The 17,025-nt window shown below is 43.4% G+C and overlaps 1 protein-coding gene across 2 annotated transcripts in view; it reads right to left on the reverse strand.

The window, feature by feature from the left end:
- The window catches only part of PTPRF (protein tyrosine phosphatase receptor type F), a 1,130,165-nt gene that overhangs the window by 461,822 nt on the left and 651,318 nt on the right, over window positions 1-17,025 (reverse strand). The window lies entirely within an intron of this gene.

The following is a 17,025-nucleotide window of genomic DNA, read 5'->3' on the forward strand; positions in this document are numbered from 1 at the left end:
AATTTATACAATGTGATTTTATGGATTTTATTTTTGATATTCTATCTCTCAATGTTAAAATTAACAAACCCTTAAAATTATAGACTGTTCATGTCTTTGTCCGTGGTCAAACTTACAAAATCAGGAAGTGATCAAATAATTATTTCCTTCACTGTAGCAGTGATGACGTCACAACTCATGTGACCTCTGCTGCTCATCATCAGGTTCAGTGGCTCAACTAATGTAGACAGCAAGAGCCATTGAGCCCCATGATTAAAGGGAATCTGACAGCTGATACATGTTGCCTGAACCATAGGCATCATGTATTAGATACTGACTGTATGAACTCAGCAAAGTATGTTTGACTCTGAAATGCAGCGACTTTTCAGAAACATACATACATAATTTAAAAGCTGCCAACGGTAGAGCCGCAATGTGGAGACTAGTCAGACAGGGGGGTCCCTGGTAGTTTCTCCCCGCCTGATCCTCTTGAGTAAAGGCCCTTTTACATTTAGCGATGCACCAGCGATCCAACCAGCGATCCGACCCGGTCAGGATCGCTGGTGCATCGCTAAATGATCGCTAGTGAGCTTTCATACAGAAAGATCTCACAGCGATGCAGCAGCGACGCAGCGCACGATAGTTACCATTCACACACAGCGATCCTGCGTCCTCCGGCCCGCCTCCACGCGTCGCTGGACGTCACAGCAGGAAGTCTCAGCAGGAAGCGCCCGACGAGAAATGGAGCCGGACATTCTCGCGCGATCAGCGATGAGCAGCGGGGGAGCCGGTCGTTGGTAAGTATCACACATAGCGATATCACTAGCAATATCGCTATAACGTCACAAAACCAGTGACGTTTTAGCGATATTGCTAGCGATATTGCTTAGTGTAAAACCCCCTTAACAGGGCTCTCCTAAACATGCATACAGGGAGCGACCTGTCAAACGCTCTGGAACACACTGCCTGACTAGTCACCTTTGCAGCTTGTTTCCCGCCACAGCATTTCAGAGTCAAACATACCTGGCTGTAATCATACACCAGTGTGATATATGCTGTGCACATATCGGGCAGCATGGATCAACTGTTGGGTTCCCTTTAATTGAAGCAGTAAGTAGGGGTAATTTGATTATTTTAACACATTTCCTGCTGTTACACTGTTGTTTTTTAATCCATACAATCCCTTTAAGCAGTATATAATGGGATTTGCATTGCTCTGCTATTTAGTCACAGTACAATAAATTATTTTTGTGTTGCTTGTACCCTGATGGTGCCACTCTATAACACTGCTATTTATGCAGCAGTATGGAAGTGTCATTTGGCTAATGTTTGGTACTTTTATTTCACCGTTATCCTGCACACTGCTATTTAGGCACTTTATGGCAGCTGTGAAATGTAGATGATCCAGCACCACGAACTGTGAAAAGGCTTTTATTCACACAAAGCGCAGGGTAGAGGACAAAATCAGCAATACAGCTAGACAAAATGCGACATCAACGCGTTTCGGGTGACAGCCCACCCTTAGTCATGACTAAGTCAGCAGGATCATCTTCATTTCACGGTTGTTCCACGCCTTGACACAACGTTTCCAGGCTCCGAACACTTCCAAGATGTCTCTTACGGTGAGCTGGATCTAACTTTGCTTCCCATGATTGACAGTACACTATATGGGGGTTCACCAACAGTAGGTATCACAGGGAAAAATCCAATAAAGGCCATATTAGTTAATGTTTTTATCTTTGATAAAGTACTCCATTGCAGATTCTGCAGCTTTCATTTCACCAAGTTTTCCCATGGACACACAGAGCCCAAGCAACTATGTCCAGGAAACCAATGCAAACAGTATTATCAGTGCAGCAATAAGCTGAGACGTATGACTGCTTATTCAAGACATTCCTTCCTATGACAAACAACTTTATATTTGGAATCTGTTTTCTTCTTAGTTTACAAAGTTAGCGGTTAAAGTTATCAGCGGGTTTTCTGATATATCATTGGCTGTTTATACACCAGGGTATTGCATCTTCTCATTGCTGTGCTGTTGTAATCAGCACAGCCCCAGCAGCTGACTCCAGAGCTGCTACCAGTAGGTTGATGAAATGCCAGTCTCTTTTATTGACACTAAATGGAAATCTCCAGGGGTCTACAGCAATGGGGACAAATTAGGACGGCGGGTTGGACAAGAACCAGCCCTTCATAGCTTGTAAAACACCTTTGGGACTGGTCCATAGACCTGCCTTCCTCCAGCTGATGAGCCCAGCTAAATTCCCAGTGGTACAGGAGGACGTAAATCGACACAATTATGTTAATGTATAATCCACAGAGCGCTCTTTACTTGCATACTGTAACTCACGAGTTATTAGCTGGATACAGTTCTCACAGCAGAAAACATCCCCTATAAATTGTAATAATTAAACTCGTTTGTTTCAGGCTCTTAGGGTTACTCTGCCAACTAAAGGAGGCAGCGTGGGCCATGCAGTGTCTAAGACTTTCATTTCACGCCGCCGACCTCTCCAAACAAAAGATGTGAGTATTCAAATCAGCAGCTTGAATCACTCCTTTCCCAAAAAGCAATAATGCTATCATATACTTCCAGCCCCGTAAATGTGAACCCAGAGTAACCTCCTGCCGACTGTAATCACAGGTGCCAACGAGCAGGCACAGCGGCTGGTCCACAAGGCCATGGAAGGGCGGCTGTGGTTGAAACCTAAACCCTGCAACATCTACTGTTATTCTAAGAAGATCTTTGTGAAATGTTTATCTGACAAGAAAAAGGGTTTCAGGCGAGAACACAAAGCTTCTATTTATAGTGTGTGATGTCATTTTTGTGTGTCATCGGCCTCTGTGTACACAACATGTGCACTTATCTGCGATACAACAGCCCTATTCATACGCATAAGGGACAAATAAAAGTATTGTTCTCACTCCGACGACACTCACAAGAACCCTCAGTCATTACAAGTATTTTATTAAAAAAAAAAAAGAACTGAATATTAAAATTGGAATTGCTTAAGCAATAATTCCCCAACATAATGTTATTACCAGACTCAATGTCTTAAGAGCGATCAGATAAACATAACAACCCTGTAATGAAGCAGCAAAATCAAATGTCTCTCCTGGTACCATAAGCAGAATACACTATTTATGGCAGCCTGGATTACGTAATGGATCACACTCTGTTCTAAATCCATTGCACTAAAGAAGAGATGGGACGTCGGTAGCATTTCGCTAGGATATTCCCCCCAATGGGCAATAAATCAATACCATTTCATGCTGCCTGCTGTAGAGACGACAAGAGATAGAGACGGCAAAAGTTGTTTATCTACAAAAGAAACATCCAAACGTACAGGAAAGGAAACAGAGTCTCCACGTGTCCTCTACACCTGTACACAAGTAATGTGCATTTTATGTCAATCTATTTTTTTTTTTTTTTTAAGACAAATATTACAAAAGGGTAATAGGGATTTGGCAGGGGTATTCCTCTAGTATCCCTGTGCCCAACTTTCCCATGCTTAAGAGTGCTTGTTCAGCCGAGCACTCCTGTACCCTACGAGAGAGCAGCTGTCAGGACTCCTCTGGTGGCAGTTTATCTCTAGAGAATAAAAGGATGGCAGTCTAAAATCAAACATGCTGCATTCGTATCCCTCCTGACAATCATTTTTCAGAGGCGCCCATACACAGTAGACAATCAGCTGGTTCAGCCAACATTAGTATAAAGTGTATGGGTGCCGTTAAAGGAATTGTCCAGTTCAAATCAATAAGTCTGCAGTCACTCTGTGTGACTACAAACTTATCAATCCCCCAGTGCACGTACTGTGGGGTTTCGCCAGTTTCTGGCCCAGGACCCCTCAGATGGTATGTATGAGTTACACATACTCCCGGCCAGTGGGTGCAGCCTTGCTTCCATGCACTTGTATGGAGCGAGGTCGCTCCCTCTAGTCGACCGCACAGCCTCTGGCCGGCTGCGTCACTAGACGGGGGACGGCCTTGCTCAATACAAGTGTATGGCGCGAGAATGCGCCCACTGGCCGGGAGTATGTATAACTCATACTCTGAAACAGGCGAATCCCCGCAAAGCACAGTGCATGCGCTGAGGGGATTCATAAGTCTGCAGTCACTCTGTGTGACTGCAGACTTATAGATTTGGACTGGACAACCCCTTTAATCCTTGTTTAGATGGCAGTATTTGGGATTTACATGGTACGTATTACACTCGTTGATTATGATATTTTACCCTTACTGTAATGATGGAGAGGGCAAATAATTTTTCTAAGGGGCCACATGATAAACTGTTTGTGGCTGTTGTGGAGGTCCGAACCAACAGGCCTTACGTAATTATTATTATTTATCAATTTGTATCTCTTTATATTGACCAGAATTATGTATATTGACTAGTAGCTACTGCTAATACATGTTACGATAGGGATTATATAACTTGTATTTTTATTAGTAGCAGGGAATCAACACTATATAATTTGCTTTATAAAGTATATAAACAGCAGTAAATCATACCGCTTATGTTAGGCAGCCTTACAAATATATAATAAGTATAAAATTTCAGTATGGGAAGAGCTGTTGATCCAGGTATGATACACCTACACGTTTTCCCTAGTCATTCCCATACAGTTTCATGCCCCAACTTCTCACCCCCATACACAGTATGATGCCCCCATAGCTTCCCATCATACACAATATGGGGCTCTCACAGCCACACCGCATCCCACTGTATGATGCCCCAACACCACCACTCCCCCCACAGTTTGATATCCTCCCAGTTTTCTGAAAGTACTGTACAGAATGTGTATTGAGGTTCCTCACAGCAGGCGCGCGATCTAGCGATGTCATTGAGCCTGATGCACTAAAACTCAGCCGCTCAGGCTAAATGGTGGAAGAGGGAGTCAAAGCCTCCCTGTTCCACCATTGTATTTAATAATATCTGCATCCTGAGAATGCAGATACTGGTGAAAGTAAGACACCAAGCGAGGGGAAGCAGGTTGGTTCGGCATGCCACTGTATTTTAGCCTGTACATTATATTCAGGCATTTGGCAGCATAAAATAATATTAATAAATGTAATATTTTTTTGTATCATGCTGCTGAAGTTGGTTATTGTGAAGTGGGGCCCCATTCCAGGTTTTACCATGCAGTTCTTGACTGCATTGGAAAGAATAAGGAGCAAAGTAGCAATGGGGACAGTCGCAGCCTCAACCGACAACGAGACAGAAGGAAGATTTCAGGCTACCCATGTCATTTAGTCATGCTTATTGTGCTTGTTTTATATGTAACGCAGCATGTTTAATACTATGTTGAAATCATTGCCTTATGTACTTTAACTGTTTCCACCATTTTCATGTGTACAGCTCCCTGGAATTAAGGACGCTTTTAAAATAAAAAATAGTAGAAGTCATATGCTGGGGAACTGTGTCGACACATTAGAAAATCACTGTTTATGCAGGTTAATGTAGGTTCACCAATGAACAGCACAAAAAAAGTATTAAAAAAAGTGTTAAATTATTACACAGACACTAGAACAAAGTCTAAAACTCTGAAATCACAAAATATGCAGTGATTCGTCTCACAAAGTGTTTAGAGACAGGATTTTAATTTTCAGATAAACAGGATGAAAAAGCACAGTGTTTTTTTTTAGAGCAATTATTAAGCATGAAGCAGATAACAAAGGCTCTGTGCGGCTGTGTTGTATATGGGGAGTGCTGTCAGGACATGTACATTAAAGATAATTGTTCCTGTGGACATTATCTCCTTTGTATTCTGTGCAGACGAGAGCCACGATGCATGGATGCACTTCTCTGCTGACTCTTTGGAGAGGAATACTGCTTTTTTTTCTATCTAAATAATGTGTTTTGGAGCCAGGAAACAAATGGTTAATGCTCCATGATTACTATTTTACAGGACTGGCTCCAAGCAGCTTTGGCAACAACTGAGAGACTGGTTAATTCAGGTTGTTACCTGCTGAACACACGCTCGTACCCAGTTCTTGTTTCCATAACGGATCTGGCAGAAATGCAAAATGTCTAAATTCTTAAGTTTTGTACTCAGCAACCAAAGACCACGGCTCCCACGTCCGCACCGTCAACCTAAGACATGTGGAGACTTGAAAGCATTATTAGGAATAACAATAATTGACTGACTGATGCAGATCCAACAGATACAAACCCATCATAACCTAAGGGCGCCGTCACACATAGCGACGCAGCAGCGATCCCGACAACGATATGACCTTGTCAGGATCGCTGGTGAGTCATTACATGATCGCTGGTGAGTGGTGAGATGTCAAACAGGCAGCTTCACCAGCGATCAGCACCAGCGACACGCGGGTAACAAGCGACGCACGTCGCTTAGTTACCCACTGTGTACCTTAGTTACCAGCACGCTGGTGCAGGGAGCTGGTAACTAAGGTCACATCGGGTTTCTAAGCGCTGCGTACCGCTTAGAAACCCTGTGTTTACCTTAGTTACCAGAGCCTGATCGCTGGTCTCCCGCCTGTCACACGCAGCGATGCGTGCTGGCCAGCGGGAGACCAGCGATCAAAAAAATGTCCTGGCCATTCCAAGACGATCAGCGATAACTGGCAGGGGGGCCGGTCGCTGGTCAGTGTCACACACAGCGATCTCGCTGGTGAGATCACTGTTACGTCACAGAACTTGTGACTCAGCAGCGATCTCGCTAGCGAGATCGCTATGTGTGACGGGGGCTTTAGTCTCGCTGCTCTTACAGTAAAGAATCTGCTTTTGAGATGATGATTAAACCATATTTCCTCTTCCTAATTTTACAGAGGGGCCACATGAGAGACCATGACTGTTGTGGAAGGCCGAATCAATAGGCTGAAATTAATTCTGGTCAATATTAATATATTAATTATAACTATTTTATATTCATTGTATCACTTAATATTGAACAGAAATAAATATGCTGACATCCCCTTACATACCATCGGAGCCCACACACAGCCCACTGAATACAGTGAGTACCCTCATAGTTTCTATATACAGTATGATAACCCTATATAACCACCTATATACATTATTAGCCCCCACATATCCTCTCTATAAAAAATATGAGCCCTCACATAGCCGCTGTATACAGTTTGAGCTACCACATAGCTCCTAGATACAGTGTGAGCCCCTATATAGTCCCCTGAATATAGTATGAGCCACCACAAAGCCTCTCTATGTACAGTAAGAACCCTCAGTCTCCCATTTACAGTATGAGCCCCCACACAGAACCCTATACACAGTATGATCTCCGCGCATCGCCTCCTATATTCATTACGAGCTCCCACATAGCCCCCAAATACAGTATGAGCCCCTATATAGCCTCTTATATACAGTATGAGCACCCACATAGTCCCTCCTATAAAAGTATGAGCCCTCACATAGCCTCCTAAATACATGCACCTATATACAGCAAGCGAGGTCATGCTGTACCCCATGGGGCACTGTTTCAGCCCTTCGGCTGTCTCGCAGATTGCCTGTCTTTGCTGTAGACATATCCAGTGTGTTACAATGTAGTACATAATTATACATTTTAATTCCTCTTCCTAATTGCATAACTTTATATTTATCTACTTTAAAATTAAATTGCCATTTCTTAGCCAAAGCCTCATGCTTATATAGATCCCTCCTCAAGATTAAATTATCCTCTTCTATGTTGATTACCCACCCTGCAGAGTTTAGCATCATCTGCAAATATTGAAATTCTACTCTGTATTCTCTCTATAAGGTTATTAAATAAAAGATTAAAAAAGAGGGCCCAATACTAACTCCTGTGGTATGCCACCATTAACTGTGAGCCAATCCAAGTGTGTTCCATTAATAACCACCCTTTGTTTCCCATCACTGAACTTACAGCGCAAAAGGAGCGTATTGTACGCCAGTGGCGCACAGCAGCTAACACATGCACCAAATTCATTAAGAGGTGCAATGCCTCTTAATGTATTAGGCTCATCTTACTCCAACACACACAAGACTTGCATGCAAAATGTCAGTCTTGATGAATCAGGGTCCCAGTTTTTTTTACTGTAGTTTTCTTATCCGTGGCTTCACTTGGATTGGTTTTATATTAGAACATAAGGCCTTCATTTGTTTATTTGTCTGCTGGAATAGTAAGACATCCAGTTACCGCAAAGGTGATAAAAAATATAATACGAACAAAGCAGGACACAAAATATATACAGAACTCACTAGTATTCAGACTACAACAGGACTATTCTTGTAACGTCCGTCTGTTGCGAGTCTGGAGCTGCAAGTAAGACAGCACCCTGAGAAACCCCGAGACCCTTTACTCCCATACAGGGATCATGAATTACAGCGGAGCCCAAGGGGTAGCTGCCCATGAGAGCAGCGGACCGGAGCAGGACGGTCGCTAGGAAGGGACTAAAAAATGGAACCGAAACCGTAGTCAGGAGTCCAAGTCAAAACCGGGCGAGCAGCAGAGGTACAAAAGCGACAGGCTGTAGAAGGGTAAGCGTAGTCAGGAGTCAAGGTCAAAACCGGGCGAGCAGCAGAGGTACAAAATCGGCAGGCAGTAGAAAGGTCAAAAATCCAGGCTGAGGTCAGAGTCAAAATAGCAATACACACTAGTTCACTTGGGAAGCCAAGACTATATCTGGCAGCCTGCAGGACACACTCCAAAGTATTTGAAGGACATGGATACCTCTCATAGGCTCACAGCCTGATGACCTAGTCTGGACCGCCCCCAGAACCAGGCCAGATGGCGATGCACGACTGGCACTAACCACTTCACCTCTGACAGAAGAGCGAAGCCTGCGCCCACCAGACGCCTGCACAGAGACCCCTTCTCTGTCACCACCATCACCCACAGGAGAAACACGGCGATGCCCAGATACAGAAGCATGCGTCAAAGGAGCGGGACCATATGAGGATATAGCCCTCCTATCACCGGCACCACCAGTCGAAGGAGTCCGGCGCCTCCCAGCGGCCGAAGCTGGAGCACCAGCCACCGAGTCTAACGGCGACGTGACAGGAGTCCGACGCCTCCCAGCGGCCAAGGCCGGAGTACCAGCCACCGAGTCTAACGGCAGCGTGACAATTCTACAAACAGTCCTGAGAATTTTTTATGTAGTGCAATGCAATTTGTTTTCGGATTCTGATTTTCCAGATTGGAGAAAAACATATAAACATATCCCCGTGCATCAACCCTATTCTGGAACTCTCTACCACAACATATCAGACTCTCGCCTACCATGGAAACTTTCAGAAAGAACCTGAAGACCTACCTCTTCCGACAAGCCTACAACATGCAGTAGCCACTGATCCACCAAACTTCTGCACGACCAGCTCTACCCTCGCCTACTGTATCCTCACCCATCCCTTGTAGATTGTGAACCCTCGCGGGCAGGGTCCTCTCTCCTCCTATACCAGTCGTGACTTGTATTGTTTAAGATTACTGTACTTGTTTTTATTATGTATACCCCTCCTCACATGTAAAGCGCCATGGAATAAATGGCGCTATAATAAATAATAAAAATAATAATATCTGTGCATTAGGCCATGGGATCCGACTGGGTATCCAAGGGCAGCTTAAGATGTCATATTTTACACTGGCTATGTGCTGGATCCTGCAGATAGATGCTCTATTCTGTTCAGCTCTGCCACAGAAAAATTGGTGTCCAGAGACAGGAGAAATCAGTGCAGAGCATTCATCTGGAGAATGTGTAAAGCTGAAAGCTGAAATCACTAGGGGCTCGGGAAGCAGCAATCTATCACTCACAAAGGGTTTAAATCCTGATTCACACTTTAAATGGCATTGCCACGGTGGGGCACTCTCAAGGAGAGAAGCTCTTCCTTCGCCTTGCTCATCCATTACTGTGAATGAAAGATAAATCTTCCCTGGAAGATGCCTGATGCTCCAGCTCCTAATGTAATAAAATGTTTGAAAAAAAGATATATCCTCGGGGATGACCCAAATAATTCCCTGCACAGTCACCAATTTGGCAAAAATGGATACAAATGATATTGCGGTGACCGCGGTCACTTCTCCCGCCATCCTCTGTAACAAGCTTCACCAAGCTGGCATCCATTAATATGAGAATAAAAGCACAATCCATGCTAAATTTAAATGACAGATTGTGAAATATTACATAATGCTGCTTTATAGACTTATAATGCACTTATTATTATTAGGATCCTGAAAGAAAAGACTAGCACCGACATTAAACAGAAGGTTACAGCAGTAGAAATGCAGTAGCACCCCAACTGTCCATCCAGGAACCCACAAAAGCAGGATGGAGATGTCTAATTGCACAATCTAATATGTTGTAAAATCAAGAGATTTATGTAGCTAGAAGACTTCTGCATCTTATAATCACTTGTCACCTCCAGAGCTGCAGCTCACCAACAACTAACAGGTGCCAAAGTATTCAATTATTTCGCACTGCTACCACAATTGAAATGGTGCCCACTGCACAAATTGAGTCCTCCAGAAAAAGCTCTTTGTAGCTGATGTTGCTCTTAAGGTACTGTCACACTTAGCGATGCACCAGCGGTCAGGATCGCTGGTGCATCGCTAAGTGGTCGCTAGTGAGCTGCCACACAGGCAGATCTCACTAGCGACATCGCTGGGGACGGGGGTCGCTACTTACCTGTCAGACGCGGCGATCCTGACGTCCTCCGCCCACGTCCACGCATCGCTCGTCGTCACAGCAGGAAGCGCCACAGGAAGCTGACGACGAGAAACAGTCCAGAACGTTCTCGCACGATCAGCGATAACCAGCGGGGGAGCGGGTCGTAGGTAAGTATCACACACAGCGATATCGCTAGCAATATCGCTATAACGTCACAAGTTATAGCGATATTGCTAGCGATATCTCTTAGTGTGACATGCCCTTTAAGTGATTATTCCCAAAAATAGAAGTTTTTAACTAGCCATCGGGTAGGTGCTTACTTTCTAATCGGTGGGAGTTTGACTGCTGGGACCCGACCCATCCTTAGAAAGGGCCATGAAATCTCCTCTGTAAGGAGTGGTGGCTGCATATGTGCCTCTGCTCTGCTTTATTTACTCTTAAAGGGCTTATCCCAGACTTTTATTAATTTTTTTGCTATGGGGCTAAGAACTAACAAGCAGGTAGTTGCTAACTACCTACCTGTTTTGCCTGGCACCAATCTCTGCTGGCTCAAAGTGGCCACGGACCGCTCCTGTCAACGATTTCCTTAAGCCCCCGTTACACACTGCGATATCGCTAGCAATATCACTGTAAAGTCACCGATTTTGTGACTTTAGCGATATCGCTGCATATGATACTTACCTCCGACCGGCTCCCCCGCTGGTTATTGCTGATCGCGCGAGAAGCTCCTGGACCATTCCTCGTCGGCCACTTCCTGCGGCGCTTCCTGCCGTGAAGATGAGCAACGCGTGGAGCCAGGCGGGAGGACGCAGGATCGCCGCGTCTGACAGGTAAGTAGCGATCCCCGTCCCCAGCGATGTCGCTGGTGAGATCTGCCTGTTTGGCAGCTCACTAGCGACCACCTAGCGATGCACCAGCGATCCTGACCGCGTCATATCACTAGTCGGGATCGCTGTTGCATCGCTAGGTGTAACAGTACCCTAACTGCTGCTGATATCACATCGACAGATCAGCATCTTTTCTACACCTCTGTTAACGGGCATATCTGCCAATGTCATGCTGATTGGCAGCCGGCTCCCCACTGCCTGACGGTGAGGAGCCGGCTGTTTATTTTTTGCTACGTGGCTAACAACTTAGGGTCCCGTTTCACATAGCGACGCACCAGCGATCCCGACAATGATACGACGTGGTAAGGATCGCTGGTGCGTCGCTACATGGTCGCTAGTAAGCTGCCAAACAGGCAGATCTCTTCAACAACACGGCAATCCAACGACCGTATAACGACCTCGGCGGTCGTTGGTACCTTGTCACACAGCAACTTTTCTGACAACTCACGCCTGCATCCCTGAGTTCTGCGTCACCAACAAGGTCGCTCGTTGGCGTTAAACACAGCGATGCACGCTGGCCAGAGGGATGCCAACGATGAAAAAAGGGCCCAGGACATTTGAGCAGGATCAGCGATATTCAGCGGGGGGCCGGTTGCCACTATGTGTCACATGTAGCAAGATCGCTGGCGAGGTCGCTGTTGCGTCACAAAATCGGTAATGCTTCAGCAATCTCGCTAGCGATCTCGCTATGTGAGACAGGGCCTATACAGGCAGGTAGTTGCTTACTAGCCGCTTGTTTTGCTTGGTTCCCATATATCCCAGCTCAGAGTGGAGACAGACTGCTCCAGACAATGATTTTCCTGCATCATTGGTTCTCAGATTAACAGAGCAGCATAGTCTCTTGCTCTGTTGATGGGGTGTCACTACTGATTGACAGCCAGCTCTCAACAGTTAGGCTGTCAGTCATCATCACTTTGGCAAAGACACCACATTGACAGAGTAGAGCGAAAAACAAGAAGCTGCTCTGTTGACGTGATGTCATTGAAAGTTGCAGAGTTGCCGGCAGGAGTGGCACCAGGCAGAACATGCAGGTAGTATAGCAAGTACCTGCCTTTAAATTTTTAGCCCCATATCAAAAACATAAGTAAAGTCTCAGCTAACCCCTTTAACTGTTATTCAAGGCTTTGAAATGGCTAATTTATTCTTCTGTTAATACCAGAACACTACAAGTGACCTTGCACTAATTCCCTTCCCTCACATTTTGCCACTAAACGTCTTTGGGAAGTAGATATTGCTCAAGGGTCAAAGTAGAACGAGTATGCTGATTGGAAACAGTAAATGTCTGCGCATTAAAAATTAAGCATGTTCCACATGTGCTGAGATGTGTTAGTAACAAGAGCATAAACCTCATTCAGCTGGTTACATTGCTTCTAGGTGAAGGACAGGCTTTATGCTGAGAATGAATTTAGGCCTTTTAGAAATGTCATAATCTTCTGCAGCAAAAGGAAAAAAAATTACGGTACCAAAAATTCTGTCAGTCCCCAGAGAAGAGTAGTCAGATCAAACAATTACAAAAGCATATGACCAGTGGAAATTCATTCTGTTCATCAATTTATTGGTCGCATTTTCTGTGCCATAGGAAGAATATAGTATAGAGGTTATGTTCAGATTATTAAAAGGGGCAATGCATTATAGAGGTGACCCCCAAAGCAGGTTGTCCTTAATGAAATTAAGATTACCTCCAAACTGAATTTCTTTTAAATCTACCAATCCAATCTTATTTCTCACTTATAATTTAATTAATTCATTGAAGATTTTGTGTTATTCTATGCCTGATGAAGCGACCTGAGTAGTCTTGAAATCTATTACCATCTTTTCGGTTAGCCATTAAAAGGTATCAACCACTGAGGACTCTCAAATTTTAATATTGAAAATATTGAAGAAATAACAAAGTGATAATTTTTAATCATGTGACTTTCATCAGTCCAGATTGTCCAAAAAGTTACACCACAGAATATTAGATGTAGTAAAGCCCTGTAATGTATATAGCAAGGGCTGGTTATGCTTGAATGCACAGTCTGACCGTGCTAGTCTTGACTAACCACAACCCAGGGCTACACTACTGCTTCAGTGGAGTAACATTTGAAACCGTATGATCTGATGATGGTCATATGAACCCAAAAGTTATTCTTATGGTTTTTGTATGTTCCTGTCATTTATTAATTAAAATAACTTTCCTGGAAACACCTTATTTTGTTTCAGGCTCTTGGACCCCGAAATCAATGCTATCCATTCTTTGCTGCGGTCACTCAATCTTAGCCAAATAGAGCGTTGTTAGGGTACATTGGAACAGGAGATGGTGTTGCCAACAAATCTATAGTAAGGGTATGTTTCCACGTAGCGTATGTTTTCAGGATTTAATCCGCAGCGTCCAGATGTTATAGCATAGTGGAGGGGATTTTATGAAATCCCGTCTCCACTATGCATGCAGGGACGTGTGTGACACACCCGAAATTACGGACATGCGGCGCGTCTTTCCAGACCGCAGCATGTCTATTTATCTAGCGGAGATGCTCTGTCTCCGCAACATAAATAACCCAGTCTATGGATAGGATGCGGTGATTCCGCATGTGTGTTTCAATGAGCACATGCGGTATTACCGTGCGTACAACAGGGGGCGGCTCTTTGGGCGGAGCGGGGTTTTCGGTTTCAGATGCATCCAACATGCTGCAAGTACGCAGCATGGAAACATACCCTAAAGCCGGATACACAGATCCATGTGTTGCACTCTGGGTATGGACCACGATGCAAGGATTGGAGGTGGGTCTTCAGACCGTAATTTGTCAGCTTCACATATACCAATAAGGCTGTTCTGTTCAGCTCACCTGATTCGTGGCCAGTCCATACATTACAGACTGTGACATACAGATGTGTGAATGTAGCTTGTGTGATGCTGTCATGGTATTATCGGTATTATCACATTAGCATCCATCAGATTTGTTTCTAGCATCCTAATGATTTTATGCCATATGAGATTCTAGTTGCTCTGAGACCAAAAAAGTGGGGTTCTACCCAGTGCTAGAAAGGTAAAAGTGTGCATCAGTGGCCATCAGCTACTTCTCTATTCATCAGAAGCAGGACAGAAAGTTACTGTTTGTAACATATATCATATACACTTAATTTTTTAAAAATATTTTTTACATATTTTAGACATACAGTGCTCAGCATAAATGAGTACACCCACTATGAAAAGCAAGCTTTTAATCAATATCTCACTGAACACAAGAACAATTTCCAAAATTTTGAAAAGACTGCGTTTCATTACATTTCATACCCCATAACATAAAAGTATGGTTCATAACATAACTTTCATCACAAAATCTTCAGTTTTACTCAAATTAGTTGATTAAAAACAAATACACCAAAAACTACTACATCTAGTATTTTGTAAGACCTCCAAGATTTTTAAGGACCACACAAAGTCTTCTAGGCCTGGATATATTGCAATATCTATCTGATGTGTCCTGATCTGAACCCAACCGAACACCTATGGGGAACTGTAAAGAGACAAGTTGACTTGATCACTCTCCATCCGACACCCTGGCTCTAAAAGAGCTCATTCATGAAGAATGGAAAAAGATAGATGTTACAATATGTCGCCAACTGGTTAATTCCAGGTCTCGAAGACTTGGTGCTGTCCTTAAAAACCATGGAGGTTGTACAAAATACTAAATGTAATACTTTTTGATGAGGAGTGTATTTATTTTTTAATAAACTAATTTGAGTAAAGCTGAAGATTTTGCAATTAAAGTTATATCAATAACCTTACATTTATTTTATGGGTTAAAAAATGTTCTATGAAACTCAGTCTTGCCAAAATTTTGGAAGTTGTTCTTGCATTTAATAAGATATTGATTAAAATCTTACATTTCAAAAGTGGTGTACTCATTTATGCATAATACAGTGAATTGCAGTGCAGTGCTATAATTCAAGTGGTTTATATTCAGGTAACTACAGGTATTGTGAGAATTTCCCATCATCATTCAAATATAATGAAATTAAGCAGAAGACAAATCTGTAAAAATTACTGGAATTCGTGAGATCAGAGACTTTTTTTTTCTGTAAAACCTCAGTTATTTAATTTGTCCAGTGCTGACAAGTTCCAGCAGTAAACCTCCATGAATCTTTTTGGCCATCCCCGGTATTTTCTGGTTATACAATCCTTTTACCTGCTATAAAGTACACATCTTTTAGGTTTGATATATTTTCCCCATTGTTAAAAACAATTTGTGAGAAAGACACATCACACTGTCTTGTTCCCGCTGATAACCATAAACTGTTACAATTTTTATGTTTCACATGCAGTTTATAACTTTTCATCGTTTTCCAACAGTATTGTTTATCTGGACTCTGAACCTGGTCCTATCAAATATAATAGAAGGTGAAAAATACACTAGCTGCCACCTCTAAAGAGTGCAAAATTGAAACCAGTGTGTGAGACATCTGTAAACTGGAAAATGCTACAATAAATGTGCCCAAAACATAGGCTAGGTAGCAAATCACTAGGCTTCTCAGTCTTGAGAAGTCTGTCTTGCAATCACTGCTGAGCTCAGTGATTGGTTGCAGAGGTAACGTGCTGAAGTTTACTTATTTTACTCCTCACTTATACAACACCATTAGATCCACAGCGCTTTACAGACATCATCATCACTGTCCCCATTGGGCCTCACAATCTCCATTTCCTATTAGTATGTCTTTGTAGTGTGGAAAGGAACCGGAGAACCCGAAGGAAACCCATGCGAACACTGGCAGAATTTACAAACTCCTTGCATATTTTTTTTGTCCCTGAAGGGATTTGAATCCAGGACCCCAGTATTACAAATCTGCAGTGCTAACCCCTGCAGCCATGCCAAAAAAGATCAGGGGCAACAGCAGAAATGCTACGCTAGATTGGCAAGGAGAAGGCAAGGCTGATTTTACAGACCATGCATTGTGTAATTAAAAACTTGAAGGTGAAAAACCAACTCCAAATCTCAATATTATTTTAATGGAGGCGTCTCAGATAAACAACCCTTTTTGAAAGCAAACACTAGAGCAGGAGTCCATTTTAAGCCATGTTCATACATTAGGATTGATGATTAGGTACGTGTTATGAGTTCATTTTCCCCTTCACCATTGAGGTCTGATGAACTCCCTCTTCTGGTGAAGGAAGGTAGTGAGGCTGATTACCAAACACCTGAGCTGGTAGAGGATGACTGGGTGACGGGAGTTGCTGACTGGATATAGGGCAGCCGACGCCCTTCTGCCTCGCTGGCGATTTCTCTGAGGGATTCTAGGAGACCAGTCTGATTCCTGCTCCTCAAAAGCTAAGTTTTCTGCCTTGCTTTTTGCATTTGTGTTTTGGTTTTATTTTGCCTTGCTTTTCTGGATTCTGCCATTCCCTGCTGGGGTGAGCTGAATTCCTTTGTGTCTTTTTGCTCTGTCTTCAGAAAATACCTGAGTACTGACATAGTCTTTTTGAAGCCTAGCGTCTTCAGGGCCTTTTTCCCTGTCAGTCTGTTGGCTCTTGTTTTGATAGGGTTTTTGGCAGATTGCAGACAGCAGCTTTTCTATCCTGTCC

Source organism: Dendrobates tinctorius, unplaced genomic scaffold (genome assembly GCF_039654945.1).
Source record: "Dendrobates tinctorius isolate UK_male_01 unplaced genomic scaffold, ASM3965494v1 ptg000138l, whole genome shotgun sequence".
NCBI lineage: Eukaryota > Metazoa > Chordata > Amphibia > Anura > Dendrobatidae > Dendrobates > Dendrobates tinctorius.